Below are 20,037 nucleotides of genomic sequence, written 5' to 3'. Positions count from 1 at the left end.
ATGTTGCTGATATTTTAATGTCTGATGTGTTTTTTTTCTATTGTAATCACAATTAAAATGTACTTATTAAGATTTGTTTTATTTTCTTGTTTTCATTCCATCATTTAATTCGTCAAAGTTTTACACCATAGACTTAATGACATCACCCGTTGGATTCTGAAGTGGACTTTGAAGACCATACAGAAAATACTGCCTTAATCATACTTTCGGTCAACCTAGTGACAATCCATGAGCTGGAGTTTAGGCGGGTTTTAAGTCTTGGGACAAACGGTTACAGAGGTTAGATTCTTGGGGCGAGTTCCAGACCAGCCCAGCCACAAGTTAAAGCCAAGTCTATAATGTTTGGGCCCAATCCATGCTCTAGTAACAGCTACAATACGCCCTGCTGTCAGTCAGATAAATGCCAAGGATTTGTTGTGCCAAAGCAGCCGCTTCCACTTGTAAGGGCTGTAGCGTTAATAACTACTTCTAGACAGCAATACTGCTCTACTACCTGGATGTAAGACCAGAGCAGTGGACTGATGGCATTTCAATTCATGGATTGGTTTGGCTGTATTTTGATTAAGATAAAGATAAAGGAGATAAAGTAGTAAGTAGGCTGTGTCAGGGTAAAGCAGCATATAATCACAGGACCAGAGCAATGCATAACCAACACATGCTTTAACACTTTAACCTGTAAGGAGAACCGGAGGCAGGTAGTGCTAGCAATGCTAAAATTAGCCACAGTTGACCAACCAATTTTATATTGTTTATCAGCAGATGCTGTGATCAAATGTTTAGCCATGCTAAATCAATTGCGCTCAGTTTTTTAGTGTTGTCTCAACTTCATGCTAGTCAAGTAGTCTGAATTCAAATGTGCATTTCATGACAGTAAAACTGGTCATTAGGAACATTTCTACAATAGACCATATGTTTTCTTTATGGCTATGATCTAGACAACCCATGCCTATTTTATAAATTTTAACATTTTATTTCAGTTTTAGTTATAGAGTCTTACTCATCGCCTTCCTGCAATTTTCCTTGCAATGGGGTAAAACTTGGAAGAAGTTAAAGATTCATGAACTGGATTGCTGGAAAAAAAACATGGGTAAGTGGAAAATATAAACTGTTCTGCAGCAGTGAGGTTCTTGAAAGATGAATACACTTTGGCAGTAAAACATAGGTGTGGTGGGTGAAGATGAGAACGTTGTGTGTCCTCAAGGCGCATGGTTGGATGGGCAGGAAGGATAAGGTGGAGCTAAGACAAACTAAGAGACAACGACACACAACCAAGTGAACGTCATACTGAGGTCAAACGTGTGCGTCACCTGGTGTAATGTGGAGCACGTTATGTGTTGCTTACATAGCCACAAGGTATCAGTGATAGAATAGAAGGTTTCATAATACTGCCCAACTTCTCCCAAGGCTGTTTAAACATGCTGTCATATACTGCTGTCCAAAAATGAGTGCATTACAATGCTCTGAATCACATAGGCCTCCTCTCATGTTCAACATTAAATATACAATGTTTTAGTATTTTCTAATCTTCCATTCAGCCAGTCTTGGACTATGCATGGCATATACCCCAGAGATGAACTGGAACCCAAATTCCTCATGGACTGTTGCTTTGAGTGTGTCATGTGAAACCAGATACAACAAACCAACCTCTTAAACAAATTCACAGCAAATGTTGAAAGGAAATGGGAGTTGGTGGAGGTATTAAAGGGAATTAACAGTGTAAGTGGTGCGCCGACATTAGGGGAAGGCCTCTGGAAACTTCCTGCATTTGTTGAAAATGTTCCCGAACCCTTGATTTAGAGGAATGCTGCCCTCTACCCCTACTTTCTCCTTTTAATGGATCAGTAGCCTCCCATTACTGTCCTTTAACGACTCGAAGCGTGCTTTATACTTAAGAGATCATTGAGGGGCATTCTTCATTTACAGTGACATTAATTCAGTCTCTCTTTTATCACATTGTGCTAAGAGCTGGACAGGGAGGGGTTCATGTGAAGGAAACAGTTTGAGCCTACGAGTGAAACACAAACAAGCTGAAGGAAGCACCATCCTTTTAGTGCGAACACTGTACTGAAAACAAAGCTGAGGCCTAGCTAACAACCTGTGTCTTTTGTGGGTAATGAAGTGTGCAACAAACTATATTACTGAGGCTAAATTTATTCTGTTTATCATCCATCTGCCGTCAACTCATTTTTAAATTCCTCCTCTACAAAACAGTTCTGCTACTGAAATATAAAGCTTTAGGAGAGTTCTCTAATTCATAATTTCAAACCTTTAATGTTGTGCATGTTTATGTCTCTAGTTTTCTACTGACAAGCCAATGCTATCATCTCTGTAATCCTGGGAATTCTCACCTGATTTCATTACACACTGTAGGGCCTAACAGATATGCGTGTGTGTGTGTGTGTGTGTGTGTGTGTGTGCGTGCATCTATGCTCACATGCCGTAGAGTGTTGAAGCCTGTTGTAATCTGCGATAAACTGATACAGTTAGTCACTTGATTATCGGCTGGCCAATTAACATCTGTGAGTCTGATTGTTGGACTCTAGCTCCAGCTGTTAGCTCACAAAAGTGACCATTGTTAGATTATTGGAGACTTGCATATACTGTCCGCCTCATTAAAACTTACATTGATGGTAATTCTTTGTTGTAAAAACACTTCATTAACTACTGTAGAAACTTGGCTGTTTGTGCTTGCATTGTGTATTCCATAGGCATTTCTGTCTTTTCGTTGTTCCGTGTGTGACCTCTCACCTCAGAGCTGACAGTCCCCCAGCTGTCTGCACTTGGCTCAGTTATTGTGCTACAGTGAACTCTCACCGCCCTTCCAACCATTCTTGCAGCTGTTATTGTTTCGTCCAGTCAACAGATAATTTCACATGGACATCCCAAATAATGAACAGATTCTTTTGGTTTGTGCATTGTTAAAGGACATTGTTGTATTACAATCAACATCATGGCAGACATTGTTACAGACAATGGATAAATAAATACACAACAAAAGACAGTTTCAACAAAAACACCTTGTTAAATGTGCGGGAAAAATATGCACGATACACACTGGTATTTAGCTCAACAGTGTGCATGCTACATAGCCTGTTGCATGTAGAAACCAAATTCTTGTTTGTGCTGTTCTTACTCATTGTACATGGCTTTGGACAAAAAGCATCTGATGAATCATTATAGAATTCATAAGGGTAAGTTCATACTCGGTGACGCTGATCTTGGGTTTCTTGTTTGAGCTTAAGCTGTCTCCAGACTTAAAATTAGAAAAGTAAAGGTTAATGTTTTTTTTTCTTCTGTCCTCAGACAGGGTTCTGACAGAACTGACATTATGTCGTGTTCTCAAAAATAGAATAACATCACAGTGGAAGATTGGTCCAAGGTTTAAGGAAAAGTCTTGGAGGAAATCACTGCCTCTCACAGTGCAAATAGATATATATCTTGGCTCTGTTGTTAATGTCAGCAGTACTTTAAAAAAGGCAACTTCCTCAGATCCATGCTGGACACTAACAGGTGCATCCACTTTCACTCTAAAAACAGATGTCTCTGGAAATATTTAGGAATAGAAAGGAAGTCCTAAAATATAAAACCTTTTAGTCTTAAAGAGGAAGATGACTAGAAAAAAATAGACAGATACTGTGGCTTTGGTTAGCAGGTTGAATTAAGAAAACATGTGTTCTTAGCTGTAACTTCAAACCTCAAAGCAAAATCTTGTTCAGCCTGCTCCCAAATCGATTCCACGCCCTTAATAGATTTTGCACACATAACACTGGATTGAAAAATGTAGCTGGTAGAGTCTGTGGTCTCTTATCTAGAAGGCCGGGGGTTGAAAACCAAGTTACTCTTTCTGCTGCATCAGCAGCTTGTGTATGTGTATGAATGGATTAGTCAAAACTGATACCATGTGTTGATTATCGATGGTCCAAAACTAACTCACGCTTGCAAAAACTTGTTGATGGCTTAATTTTCAAACCCCCAGACAGAGGAGCCCTGAAATGAAGAAATGACACCAAAGGGTTCACTTCTGTAGATTGACTTTTTTATACTGTATAAAAAAGCTGTTGATGGAGCTGTTACATCCAAATAGTTCTTTGCTTTTATTGCAGTAATTGTCTTCCCATATACTTCCTCGCCTACAAACATCAAGCATTCTGCTCAGTCTGCTCCTTCTCAAGACAGGGCGGAAGGTACAACGAGTGCTCAGGGTGATGCTGTATTATGAATGACCAGGCTTGTCCCCAAACAGCCCAAAGGGGAAAATCAGATAGAACAATAGAAATAGAAAGTGTGGAAGTTGGCTTTTCCTGTTCTTTTGTCCCCTCTTTAGGTGAAAGAGACTGCCACAGACAGACTCTGGGTCTGCTCTTTTTTAAAGTTGGCAGTGGAGTTTAGAAGGAGTTGAAACCTTTACCCTTTAAGATGCAGGAAATGGTCTTAAATATTTGTGAGTTCTGCTGGGAAGACAGAGTCAGCCCACAGGATAAGTTTCAGCGTCCCACTTTAAAGACCGGGTAAACAAACAAAGTAGCACTGTTAACGTACGTTGCAGACAACATTAGTTGAAAGAAAGAAGAAAGGAAAGCAGTTAATGGAGGAAGGAAGTGATCATGGTGCCGACTGTCTGCTGACTGGATGGTTGAGCTGATAATAATCTGTCAAACGGTGGAGAAGAGGCTTTCAGGTTATTTTTCCAAGAACATTATATTCTCAGATAGGCCAGTTATGCATGGCTAAAAACCCTCTTCTCATTACCCACCATTAACACAATGTTAGACTTCAAGCCCTAAAAGCATTTCAATCAAATACAGTATTCAAGTGGTATTTTATTGTCTTCATTTTCATTTCTAGGCCATGAAAGAAAATAATCTTATTAAGTGGAGGTGATTGTTCCATCGCTGGGTAGAGGAATAGTCACGTCCATCATGTTCATATTGATTTTAGGAACATGATAAAACAAGTCAGAAGTTTTATCTGTGTGGTGGTTGGACAACCTTTAGAAAAATGTTCCCCTGGTTTTGCTAAGCTAATTAGCCACTCGTCTCAGCCACATGTTGAAAGTAGTGTTTATTTCTTTAATTTATCTGTTTGTTCAAACACCTTAAAACGTGCAACACATTTTTGATTTTTCTAGATATACTTCTTGTGGGATTGAAAAGTAATGTACATTTTTTAGAATGAATTGAAGATATCGTACGGATCCTAAATAGACACTGTATATCAGTGAATAATACTTTATAATAATAATAATAATAATTTTTGCTAAAAAATCAAACAATATCTTGACTTCTTGTTTGGCCTCTTCAGCTTGATTTTTACATATTTAAGAGGCTGAAATATAGTTCACTCACGTGAACTCCTTCCTGTCGAACCTTTAGCCCTGCCACCACATGGGGGAAGAGAGACAGCCTCGCCCACTCGGAGATGCTGTCAGTAAAGGCATATTGGTGGAGTTTTGTTTGACGAGTAGTACAGTCAAGCAGAAACAGCAGACTTTTCAAACCTAAGAAAATACCTTTTTGGGGTATGAAATAGGTTAGAGACATAAGAAGTGAGTCAACTTTGGACTGCATATCTGAATGGAGATCAGTCGAGAGTCGGCCGCACTCAGTCGGAACACTAAGGGAGTGGGAGGAGAGGAAGCGGTGCGCTGAGGGGAGCCCTGAAGAAAAAAGTCAGCAGGAATTCAAGGTGAGCTGTTGTTTGAACTGCGCCAGTAATAGTCTGGAACATTCGCTGTAAGGGAGGGAGTGAGGGCAAGACATCGCTCATGTTGAGCTGATTTCTGTTGCTTTATACTCTTTACTGCTCACTCAGATGCCTGAATTCTGTTTTTCTCCTTTGGTGTTGTTGTTGTGGGAAGGTCCTGAAACACATTGTATTGCAGAAACAGTCGCAATTACTGAAGACTTCTCCCGCAAGTGCATCTCGCTCTGACGCTCTCTTGCTGTATGGTAGGCAGTTCTGGAAAAATAAATAAGGACCTTAATGTCCTGACATGATCAAGAAATCATGATGATCTCATGTGTGAAAGGAGCTACAAAGCTCAAAGCCACTGCACAGCAAAAAAATGGTTCCCATCGCTAAAGGATTTCTCCTTTCATTTGCCCTTCATCTGTATCTCTACAGAAAGGGCAGCAGGTCCCGGCTTCAAAACCGAGCTCCATGAAATGATGTCCAGATGTTACCCCAGAAAATTCTCACAGAAGGAAAAAAATCTATGCATCTCAAGGGGAAAACACTAAACCAAAGGGATATACCATAAATTATAGATATTTCCTATGGCTGACATGAGACAACTACATTTTTCTTTCCCAGCTTTTCACCGGGTCATTTTCAGTGTAGTCGATCTCAGACTGTTTTTAGAACTTTATCAAAATTTGTATGACTAGTGCTGAGTGTTTCCGACACATTATCACTCTCGACCACTTTCTAAAAACAGAGAGCCACGTTCCTTTTTTTTTTTCATAAATGTCAGCACCTGAAACCTTTACAGCCAAAAACACAGCCAGTGTGCTCTGTTTCCAGGACAACGGCTGACCTGCTTGCATGTGTTGGTTGAACCTTTGCATGCACCCTTCCTGTGAGGCCTTTGGGTTGGGGAGGAAACACATTACACACTGCAGGCTCTGAGTGGCCACCACAGTATTAACAGAATCAGGCCCAGCACAGAATTACACATTACAACGTGTTTGCTAAATGGGATGTCTGAATGTCATGTCCTGTTTGACATTTCATACAAAAAAAATCCCACGTGATAAGCAGTAGCAGTAATAAGAGAAGAAAAGATGAGGCGTTGGAAAAAAAATAAAATAATAATAATTATATCTACCGGTATATAATTCTTAGGAATCCCAATGTGGCTGGTAAATGGACGTCTGTCGTCTTCTAACTATTCAAAGCACTTTTACATTGCTGGTCACACCTTCGCATCCATACACTGATAAAAGCGGTTGCTATTTAGTGAGACCATCAGAAGTAACTAATCACATTCATACACATCAATACGCCGCTGACGAAGCAGTGGGGGCAAGTCGGGGTTAAAGGGATACTTCACCCATTTAAACCATAGTTTTCTTCATGTGATGCAAAAAGCGTCATATTGCATCACATGAAGAAAACTTCCAGGCAAAGAAAAACATATTTTTCTCTTCTCAGGGCAAAATGAGGGCTGGATTCACGACCAATCAACACTACTACCATGTTTCTAATGATACACAGCTTCATGCAAATGGGTGACGTATCCCTTTAAGTGTCTTGCCAAAGGGCACATCAGACATAAGGCTCGTTTCAACCAAGCGGTCCGGTATGGATCAGTAAATATTGGTACGGTTTGGTTTGGTAAAGCTTGATCCTGTTTGCGTTTCCACAGCCTTGCCCTATTTTTTAGGCGACGTTTAAGACGGATGCAGACAGTTGTGTCAGCTTCATAATATTATGATCAGCACGACACAGTGTACACCGCTAATAAATTCAACAAAGAAGAAAAAACTTGAGTAGATTTTTGCATTATGTATTTAATGTAACAGTAAATGTAAAGTACAAGAAAAGTAGAAAATAGATGAAGCTATATTTGTGTGAGGTTGAACATCCCGACACTGACCTCTTGGCTCCGAAGGCGCTGGAGCTATAATCAACATAAACACTATTCCAGCTTGCAAAAACCTGATATGCAGAATGTGTTTAAAACAATATGTGCCTTCACTACTTGTGCAAATATCAAGAACTTTAGCTCTATGTCTCATTGCCGTCATTGGGAGCACACAGGAAAACAAACCACTTTGTTCCCTGCAGCTCTATAATCAATCCTCCACGATCAAACAGCCTGACACCACACCAGATCAATAAACATAATAGTCTTTGGCTAGAGGCGCAATTAGCTATAAATCGGGTCCTCTGATGAAGCGATGCCAAATGAATAGACAAGCTCACACCCTATATTCCCCTTTTTAATGCTAATTGTGATTTTAAACACCACTTAATCACTGAATACAACACATTGGCTGCAGTAGCCTCAACCTATGTAGCATCAGCAGAGCTCTGGATGTGTACTGGCACTGAACCCTTCACATAGTGACAGACCCTCTTGTGTGTTTAAATGTATTTTTTCTGATGAAAAACAGCTACTTCAAGACAAATCCCATATCAGTCAGGCCATTGAAAAGAGAATATATAAACTGGTTGAATGACTTAATCTGCATTTTAATTGTCTGCATTGACTGTTCAATGTCTGTTCTCAAACCACTTGCACTACCTTGACTGTACATAAATTATCAACACATACAGTACTTCTAGAAGGTCAGTACTTTGTTTCTGAGGTTCCAGAGGTCTCACATAATGTTTTCTCTCCTGCACAGGTTATGGACATGTCTTGATACCAGTCTGAGGATATTTACTTCTGATGGTGTCACTATAGAGCAACCACCAACTGCCATCAGTGTGTGAATGCGTAGGTGTGACATGTGGTGTAAATGCGCTATGAGAAAACTGGAAAAGCTATACCGGCTCAAGTCCATTTACCATTTACTAACCCTCACCTTAACCAAACTGAGTATTTCCATTAGTTGTCAACACATCTTGAACTGTTGATCTAACACTATTTGAAACGCATGTATAAGGGTGTGTTCAGAAAATGTCAATTTACAGATTTTGAGTTCTTGGCATCGCTTATGTGTCCCAACATTGCTGTGAATGTCAGATAAACGGTCACATAAAAATGTGCATTATGGAAAGGCTTCAGCTGTGGCTTCATCTAGATTTTCCCCTTAATTTAACTCTAATGTCATTAATGAGAAGCTTATTATCTCTTCATTGCTGCAATATGTCCAACATTGACAGCAGCTCCTGTGAGGCAGCTGTTGCGATTCCAGAAGAAAATAGTCTCTGGCAGGGAAACAAAAGAGCCTGAGGGCAGTAAAAACGCTCGACTCGGGGTTTGCTTGTATTCAGATCGTATCTTTTTTCCCTTTTATTTCTTTCCCCCCACCCCCAAGCAGCACCCTGCTGACTCGAGATAACAGTTCTGTCTGGGAGACGGCAATGTCCTGAGGATCGGGGAGCCGAGAGAGACAGAGGGGAGAGATACAGTTCAGGGTTGCAAAATTGCCAACAACACAGTTAGCATATATCAGTGGCTATTTTGTCACAGTATACATTGTATTATCCTGAGGTACTTGATATTACCTTCAGGAAAGTGACTGTCATTTTATGCCAGTAAACCACAGAGCACTTTGTGCTAAAATGGTATAATGCTACATTACAGGCCAGTATAGCTAAATGAGATCATTAGGAGGCTGACATACTTTATGACCATAGAACATTGGCTTACATTAGTGTCATATAAAAATGTCCATTTGTAAATGTTTCAGTGATGATGCCCGACAGGAGAGGGAAGTCAGATTGTGAAATGAGCCGTGTAGCCGGACCAACAACTCACATCACCACTCGTCTTTGGGGATATTTGAGAGGAGTTTTAAAATGCAAAAAGCACTTGTTTTTGTACTTTGTTCCAATACATTCAGTTCCTAAAGGAGTTAAGAGGACTTTACTCTCACTGCTTATGGTTTTGTTTTTACTTGTCATTTCACAACAATATCAGCTTGAATCAAATCGCTGGGATAGACACCATTTATTATTCATATTATTCATATTATTGGCATAGCCTTCATTTGACAGGGCAGCTGTAGACAGAATGGACATGAGGAGAGAGAAGGTGGGCTTTAGCATCAGAAACAGTGAGTAAAACCAGGGACCAGTGCAACCAGGACTGCAGCCTCTGTGTACAGTACATGGAGCACCTGCCATCGTACCAAATGAGTTAAACCAGAGCCTGTAGACACGTTTTTAAGGCCCTACGTTTAATGGCAGGTACAGTGTGGGTGGTCATAATAATAACGTTTGTAAAATCAATTAAGGAAATATACGGTAGACTTTTATTCATGTTTAATTTGTTGGAGCTATATCACAACCAAATGTGTTTTATTACTCTTTTTCCGTTGCACTGTTTTAATAGACACAAAAGCCCGTCTCGGGACAGGTAATAGCATCCACTATATACACTATGATACATTGGATTGCCGTTTTCAGGTTGTCCATCTATATTGTATCCGTCTCTATAAAATAAAAAATACAACAACAATTATAATGCCCTGTGTTGCAATGCTCCTAATTTAAATATTCATTTATTCAACTGGGAAAGTCCTCTCTTTACCTTTTACCAATTTAGAGTCAAGGTCCCTAACTTCAGTCAGTGTTGATTCAAAGTTTAAAAGGAGATGGCAAAACCTTCAGAAAAACAATTGGAAAAGGTAATTGTGCAAATTGTGTTTTCCAAGTTCTGTTGGGAAAATGCCAGGTTGGAACTACCTGGAGCTGGTTCATGACCAATCATTTGCTGTTAATGATTTAGTCTTTGCTCGTGCATGTGGGGAGGAATGAGAATGTTTGTGATACTTGTTGCATTAAGGACTTGTTGGCCACATGTTATATACTGTTATATCCATTTGATATCAAGATGCATCATGCTGGGCGGAGTCTTCACATTTCTGTATCACTAAACCTGGCCACTTTTTCATCAAACACATGCAGACATACATTGACTCTTTTTTTCTCTTTATTTGGTAGGTGCTTTATCAATCATCGTTTTCATCATCAAAGCCAACATTTTCAACATTAAATTGTCAACAAAAATAAATGGATTACCAAGTTAAAGCCTTAGATGCAAAAATCAACATACATTATGCAGTAATTAATCATGTCCTGTTAGTGCATCAATGCAGGATAGTCCACATCAGCATCGGGATGCATGGTAGAGTTTACTTAACCTATTTTGAGCCCTGTAAATATTGTGTTTATAACCAACCATATAAAGTCCAAAGTCAAAGTTAATGACAGTGTAAAGGGCCAATCAGTGTTTTCCAAATTGTAAACTGATGATTAATATAATGTATTAATTGCTGCATTCGTGTTCAGAAAATAAAAATATGTTCAGTGCAAGAATGATGTGCTGTCAACAGTAATGAATGCCCTGCACTAAATGGTTATGCTCATGCTTATTTAAATGGTCGATGTGAATGATAATAACAGACAGATTTACCAAAGAGAAATCTCTTCTGACTTAAATGTGACAGGACTTTGCTTTTCTAAGAGAGACGCAGACTGTCAAAGAAACAAAGCACACAGATTGGGAAAATTGAAACAATGAAGTTATGTTTTTCATACATGTTAAACTGTAACAAAAGACCAAAAGAGAAGCATGAGAGAAGGGCAGCAGACCAATTTTTCTTTTTTCAGCTGATGGAAATAAAACTGTGTGGTTGTACAGTCCCTCCTCTCCCAGACAGACACAGCCATAGGCTCATTAATACTACAGTGGAGGGCTTATTCTCACACTTGGAGTGCTTCTATATTAATGCATACTCTCACATCTGAAGTAGAAAATGATGAATCACAGTTGTGTTGGAAGAACTTACACATATCTAAGCACAATACTGTGCATAGGAGCAGTATATTAATGAGACTCCAGGTCAGCCAGCTGTCAGAAACCCATAGGCTGTTAAAAAAACACAACACTGAAACTTCTTAACGCACCAGAAAACTAGTTGTCCACACCAACTAAATCGAATAGCAAGCAGGTTCATTGACACATGCTGTAATTGCAGCAAGTGAAAATGAGTAATGCAAGAAAAAAAAAAGCATTTATTTTTTATTTTTTTTATTTTTTTATCAACCACATTCACAAAGAAGCCATTTTGTTCATTTACTAGTTCTGGATGTTCTTATGCCAACAAAATGCTGTACAACTGTTGTCCAGGTTTTATATTGTAGAAATAAATGCTACCTTACAAATCGTAAGAAACAGCACTGACATAGCAAATGAAAAGACAATGGGGCGGCTGTGGTCTGTTGGAGAGTCTTAACTGGAAAGTCAGTTGATCCCTTGACTCTTAACCCCAAATTGCACCCGCTGTGTGAATGTGTAGGTGTGACCTGTGGTGTAAAAGTTTTTGAGTAGTCAGAAGGCTAGAAAAGTGATCTAAAAGCTAAAGTCCGTTTAACATTTGCAACTCCAAAGCACTGGACACATCAACATTTGGAGCTCAGGTTCCTTCAAATTGAGAGAGGACCATCTCTACCAGTGAGCCATAGACATCAAATTTAGCTGCCATTCTGTAGATTCAGAATGACACTCCTTTTCCTAATTGTGAAGCAGGATATATAGCTGATGATTGCTTAAATGCTATTTATATATTGTAGTTACACTATTAGCTACCAGTGCATTCTCCCATGTGCCTGAATATAAATAGACCTTCTGCACAAGGTTGTAAAATGTAAACAATTATATAATGTTTTTAGTGCTTGGAAAGCTGCATGACTGCATGCTTTAAGAGAGAACCTGCACATTCCCTCATTTATCTGAGGGGAATCTATTTAAGTAAAAACAGACAGTGGTGCCAGTGCTTCCCCCAGGTTTATCTGTTAGGGGTGGTGGTCTGGTGTCCTGGTCCCCAGCTCCTTGTTGCTTTTTTGCTTTTTGTAAATTCAGAAAGGAAACAAGATAAAATCCTTAAAAGAAAGACATGCATGCTCTGATGAAATAAAACAACTTCTCATATTAGGCCTTTTTTTTTGAGGGGGGGATATCACTTGGGGTGATGGGCCAAAAATGTGAGAAGTTGGGAAAACAATGGGTGCTAGAAAAGACCAAACCCCTTTTTTAACATATTTAAATAATGTATAGTATATATTCAGTATCTCAAACTGTCAAAGCTGCATAAGAGAGAATTGTACTGTGTGATTATAACTTCAGTATGCCCACACTGTTAAATATAACCTCCATGGCCTCTCTGTGATAACACAAAGCAAATTATTTGGCTCTATTAAGCTGACATTTGAAACTTTGCCTCAGACTCATATTATCCAATTTGGAGCCGCAGCTGCATGTAGACACTATCATCCATGTCCAGCCACCAATTTGCAGTTTAGCCCCATCTCTGTAGCTTGGAGGAAAGATTCATTTCCTGTTTTTTCAAAGCCAAATGCTTCCTGCATGCTTATTGTTCTGCTGATAAACTTGTGCTGGCTTGCCTTCAAAAGAATAATTAAAAAAAAAAAAAAATTTATTCAAGCTTTCATCATCGGGGCTATTTAATTCCTTCTATCTAAAAAGCTGTGAAACAGATGTGTTTTAAACTGAACAAATCCAGGAAACAAACACAGTTCATGTAACCAAAACCTTGAGCTCTCCTTTTCTGACCCTTATCGCCCTTCATACAGGTGTCACACCACAAACATGGCAACTCAAACACACCACCGCAGCGTGTAGCCTGCTTCCTTTTATTTGTACAGCTGAAGCCCCAGTCACCTTGGTTGAAAGGCACTGATGATGTACTTGCATTACCAAACAGATGAGAGACCTTTGCAGCCAGAACGAGCATGAGAAAATCAAGTAAAACAAACATGTGTCCTGCCTTTGACTCGCCATGTTGTGACTCTTTCAATCCTTTACAAAGTGCTGTCGGCCGTTTAATTTTCAGAGTCAGTTTAACATGCTCACATAATTACATTTCTCATTTCCTCATGCCTCAAACTCACCTCTTTCACAGTGAAGACACGTTTCCTTCTCAACCAAGCAACTCATTTAAATAACTTTATGCCAGGCGTAGTAGCAGAATAAGTGTATTTATTCTGTAATAAAAACATAGATTATGCCCATAAATGAGCAGCAGAAACAAGCTGGGAAGAAAAACCTCTCAAACCTGTGCTCATCGCCCCGCAGTGATAGACATGTGATAGATTTCCTAAAGAATGCAAGCTTTCAATAGCATACAATCAGCCCTGCCCTTACATAGACAATAAAACGTAAAGACATACACGACACACATATAGGAACAGGATCTACTGAGCAGATGAGAATGAGAGTGGAGCAGAAACATACACACCATCAAAACTAATACCACACGCCGGTTAGTCTGTTAAGCATTTAAGCAAAGCAAGACAGAGACAAAGTCCTGACTGAGCAGTTTTTGTGACATAGGTTGGAACCAGAACAGCATGAGAAACAGCTGCTCTGCCTTTGCACCCCAAGCCAAACAAATATTGAAACTCTTCCAGCCGAACATTATAAGCAACACTGGCCCTCTGTCAGTGCAAGGCCAAATGTTTGCTGGTAATTTAGTCCGCTTTAAAAGGCTGAAACAAAAAGACCACTATCATAAATCAAGTTTAGGCTTTATGGCTATCAACAGCTATCTTTGATCCTCCCTGTCTGCAGAACACATGTCCCACTTTCTATTGTTCACCACAGATCAGACTCTCTTTGTTTTTTGGAAAGATGTTGAAACAGCACTAATACGACCAGAAGTTGTGCAATTACATGCATATCTAATTGTTACAGATGCTCTGTCAGACTGTAGAAGTGTTAGCCTCACTAATGACCATGGTATTGGATGGTATTGGTACTGATTGAGTAACACAGTCTAGTGATGACTCAAAATTAAAAAACCTTAACAATTATGACATGGGTTGTCATGCAATTTCAAACAGGCTTTCATGGTCGTGTGAGGATAAATAATCATGACCTTTCTGGTTCCTTGACTCTTTTTTTTTTTTTTGCAAAATCTGTCTAACACTTGTGAAAGATGCTATTAAATTGGTAAAAGGGATTAAAAAGGGATGTAGTGTAATCATGACGGTGTTTCTTAATCTTTATACGATCAAGTCAAAATGTTCATGTCTCGGGTTTGTTTGTAACTGAACCCACTTCATAGATCTAACACATCGATCAGCATCGGCCTCTCTGCTTCGTTGGTGGTGCTGATGGTGTGCTAAGCTAAGCTGTGAAAGGGAAGTGAACAAGGTAAAAACTACAGTGACAGTTTAGCATGTTAGCTTTTACATGACACTAGCTTTAAGAAGCATGGGGACACATTAAGGTGAAAGGGTTTTTATTACACTTGCATTTATATCTAATGCTGTGAGTTTTCTGGTTTGCTTACTCCTTTGTGTTTGTGTTTTGTCAGGAGGATTCAGGTTTCCCAGTGTGACCTCAAATTTCAACATCTTGACTGCAAACCCTTATCCCATGTTAAACTGAGCCAACTCGCATTAAGTATCCAATGAATCACATCCAGTGGTCTGTACATGTAGCTGTATTTACTGCCTTCTGTTTAGTATCTGTAGTTTTTATTTAGATTTTATAAGAACACACTAAAAAAAAGAAATGACCAACTAACCAATATGACCAACGAGGCCGGTTCAGATACAGACCTCTTGTAAAGGTTATAACCTACAGGGTGCATGTTCTTTACAAAGAACTTGCGTCTGTCCTTCAGGACTTCATGAAAAAAGAATAAAGGTATGAGAATTGTCTTCAGCCCTCTCTAAAAATGCATGAAACATAAAATACTTGGAACAAAGATAACACATTTGAGTGAGCCCTGTTTAGTTGTTCGTAGGCGGATAGAATTAGCTTGAATCTAAAAGTGCAACCACAGGAAACAGGCACCCGTGCACACCAGAGTCTGTATGTTGAGAATGAGATCGTATATGCCCTGCATCACTATAGACACACATGTGTGACACAAACAAAATGAAGGAAGTGAGATGACACTCGAGACCCAACAATCTCTCAGGGTATCCATGTCTGACCCTTTTCAACTGAAGGCTATTTCTGCACCCATTTACACCAAGCGCTGCTATTTTCAGACAACTGGGGGACTGGTGTGCCATGTGTGTGTGTGTGTGTGTGTGTGTGTGTGTGTGTGTGTGTGTGTGTGTGTGTGTGTGTGTGTGGAGGTTATGTTGAGGTGATTCCAAAACAAACAGTGTACTAAAGGACATAGATTGCTCTACAATATAGATAGGAAAAAAACAGAGTAATGAAAAGCTAATTGAATGCAGATGTCCCGAAAAAGGCAAAGCACAGGATAATTGAGTTTTGTTCAAATCAGTTTGGTTAATTTTATGAACAATTTAATTCAATTCAATTAAAAACAACTTTATTTGTCCCCGGGGGGCCATTCAAATTTCCAATTCAATTTCTAAATGTCTTAGTATAGACGACTGTGAATTAAAATAAGTACACTAAACAACTTTCACGCTTGATGCAACAAGTGGACATCTTGTATCGTGTTTGTATGACTATCACTTTTGGACAGTTTGTTCAAACATTCACTGACTGAGGGACAGAAAGATGGTCCACAAGGCCAACAACACAAGTCTTGCTTGTTGTCTGAATTCAATTAACTTCCTGTTGTCAGCGGTAGATTAGCAGTGCTATGCTCGCCCGTTCATTGAAAATGATCAGTTTTTTTATGAACAGTGAAATTAACAAATCAATTTGCAACTTCTAAATGAGAACATGAGTTTAGTTCACTCTGGAGACAGTCAACTACCACTTCCGTTCTGAGGTGCCCAGACATGCGGATCACGATGTTCAGAGGAGGGTTCTGCTGCCCCGGCCCACACATCGGTTTGTCTTTGTATGGCACGCATTTTGCAGCGTTTTTAAAGCCGGGAAAGATCCCCAAAGGACCTGTACCGTCCTACTATGTGGTACTCTTCTGTTGGGGTGACACTTAAGGGTGGAGCGAAACACTGCAGTTCGTTGACTTCCCCTGTGACAGCGGCAAGTACAATCCCAGCAGTGAGCTATTAGCTGCTTATACGTGGCTGACGCGGCTTTCGGCATCTGGCTTACACGCCGTCGACCAAATATGGCACGATTGACTGGTACGGTTTGGTTTCGGCAAAGCCTGATCCTGTTTGCGTTTCCACAAACTGTACTGATCCATACCGGACCGCTTGGTGGAAACAGGGCTTTAGTTATCTTAGCCAATCCCACGCCCTTTCATTAAAGTAAACTGTAACAATAGCTTATACAGGAGGAGAAAAAAGTCTCTCTTTGTTCCGATAGTGATATTAATGACAGTCTTGATGTGAAATGGTTAGAACACAAATAAGATTCAAACCTTTATCTTTCCTGCTGAGCAGGAATTTTCAACACGATTGGACACTTGTAAATAAACAGGACAAGCATGCCTGCTAACAGCCTGCTGCTAATACAAATACTGTTGAGCTGGCCTCTTGCCTGTGTAACAGATACCCCCTTTTTCACCGCCGGATTGCATTCGCTGTCTGGCCTGGCAGGGGGTTCATGTTTCGAAAGCTTGGCAGTGCAGTGGCATGTGAAAAATGTCCCCCGTGTTGGGAGTGCAGGGCAAAAGTGGAACAATGGGGCATGGTGATGAATTCTGATATTTGGTGCGACACTATACCATTCAAACTTTTGGTCCTGGCAACTGATAATAACACATGCTAGATTTTTTTTTACAAAACACTTCAAAAATGCAATTGATTAAAACGATGTAAATATGGTTGTTTGGGGAAAAGGTGCACATTACATCCTCAGAAAGTCTTTGTGAAATGTACTAACTGTATGAACAATTCCACCTAACGTAATGAGTGTCATGATAAAATGAATAATGTACTAACAGCACCGTCTGCAGAGCGGAGGGCCTGGGAAAACTCCTTATTTAGAGGTTCTGCTAGACCAAGCACTTATAAACAAACTGAAGGGAGAATATAAAAGATGGCACTTAATGAGAGGCCATTTATCTTTAAGACAAGTCTGGGAAAACATAAACCTCTTCTACAGAATGTGAAATTAAACTAGCCTCACCTAGTTTATTTGAGTCTTGATTTTCGTTTTGTCCTAAATCTAGAAGTTCTTGGTGCGATCTCAATTCTCACTTTAAGAGAACTCCCTGAATTTTACACAGCATAGTCTGTTCACAGGTCACAGGGGGAGTGTGACTGCATATGTGATTTAAGTTGTGTTAAACTCTTGAGATTTCAGAGCGAGCAGTGTCAAGTGTCTGTCTAGGTAATGGTGAAAGACTCAAAATTCTGAAAATGAAACTAATGTGTAACTAAGGAGCATGAACGATTAATCTAAAGGGGTCTTCTACAGCCTGTTCCCAGGGCTGCTGGAATCTTTTTTTGGTCAACTTAGAGATTGTTGTTTGTGTAAAACATTTTTAATCATATTTCATTGTCGACATTTAAGCAGGAACCAAGGTCCACTATAATTCAGAGAGAAAACCTAGACGGTCGGGCTGGGAATCTTTTGGTGTCTCACAGTTTGATTCAGAATCTATTTTCAAAATGATTCCAGATTCATGGATCCAAAGTCTATTTATGAAATGAGTACATTCTTCATGATCGACTCCAGTCATCTGTGAGACTGGCTGAACATCTTGCCGCTCCATTTTGCATTATAAAGAGTTAAAGAGCTAGCCTTAGCACTTAGCAGGGAGAGACTGGTTAGCCAGAAAAATAAGAATTGAAGTAAGATATGAACATGTTTAAAACCAAAGAAGATTAGAATGTCAAATTTGACAAAAATCAATTTCTTTCCCACCTCATCTACTAGGCAAACTTTGAAGCAAAGACCTAAAGTCAATCGCAGTTAAATCAGACAGGATTCAGTGCAACTCTGATGGGATAATAATTAATTGCACACAAATTTCAAACTTGCCCTGGGGTGGCAGTAGAGCAGTCTGTGTTATTTCTTAAAATCTATTAGGTCTGACAATGAAACAGGAGTACAGTGTTAAGCCATGGGGTACTTTCTTCTGCAAGAGCTGACAGTATCCAGAGAGGAACCAAATAAAAATAAAAATGATGTTTGCTGTTAATCTTTAGTTTGTGGGGGAAATATCAACAGACTGAAAAAAATAGCCTAAACCCTTAGATACTTTTATTTCCCCTGAGAAGACTGTCACAGTTGGGTACCTCAGCCTCAGCAGAGATAATGTCTATAAAAATAGTAGTGAAATATGTGGCATTGAATCATGCACACAGTTCTGGTTAAGGTGCAAGTGTGTTTCTCATTCGCTGTCCCCCAAAGGCCTGCGCTAATCCTGCTGCTGTTTCATGATCTACCAAGTGCGTCAGACTGTTTCCATTCCACAGGGACCCTTCAGCCACCTCTGCACTCTTACTCCACATATCCACAACTCCTTGGTCCACAGCCGCGTGCTCCAAGCCTCTTTTCCAGGCCGCGAGGCTGAGAGGCAGCGAGTGAGTCAAAATATTCATTTTCATCTGTTCAATATTTTTATGTAAACAGAGCAGAAGCAGTTACATAATCTCTACAGTGAATGAAGCTCACACCCAGTTCTGGTAAACCAAATTAAACAGTCATAACATTTCTAACTACACTAGTGCAGAAAGACACAAATAAGTAAAAGGTCCATCTAGAAGCTGTTATGATGGCTTATGTCCGAGAAGGGAGACTAAGAATCCTATAAAGTTCAATGAAAATTACTGACATGTCATAAAGCCTAATGGGATTTAAAATTGTGTTTGTATGCATTAAATAGATATATTGTGTGAATTATTTTATGTTTATTACAGTAGTAAAGAGACCTTAACTTGTGCAATTATGACATCTGGTGGTTGGGTTGATTATGTGCAGCAGCTTGTATTTCTGAAGGTTTTAAAGATTAAGATGACCAAATTCTGTACGACCAATCAAACCCAAAAAAAAAAATAATGAAATGGCAATAATAGGAAACAGGAGCATGTACAAACAAAAAAACAAAACAAAAAAATGTGGCAATGAAACAATATCCGCCTCTGATTGAAGAGTTTGGGACATTCACTGGATATATCTATTTTTTGAGAAATGTTAAATACATACAGAAGTTAGATAAGTAACTTATAACTCAGGTCATTTGGAGCCAGAAGGAAGATTGCTCCACCATCTGAAGTGTCCTGCAATATGGAGGCCCAGTCTGGTTCTGCAGCCTCTCAGTCCAGCTTAAAGTGAGAACACAAAGACTTCTGGGTATCTGCTCAAAGAGTGCGGGTCACAGTATTGAATACTCTGTTCTCAGCAGCTATACTAAGCACACCCTCAGACAGGCTGGGGAGATAGTCTCAGACCCTTCTTGTGTCCTACAGCTTCTGCTCTCTTGGGAGACGCTTTAGGGTGCTAAACTGGAGGAGGAACACTATTTCATTCCTAACTCCATATCA

Source organism: Symphodus melops (assembly GCF_947650265.1).
Source record: "Symphodus melops genome assembly, chromosome: 12".
Taxonomy (NCBI): Eukaryota; Metazoa; Chordata; class Actinopteri; order Labriformes; family Labridae; genus Symphodus; species Symphodus melops.
This window is presented reverse-complemented; position numbering follows the sequence as displayed.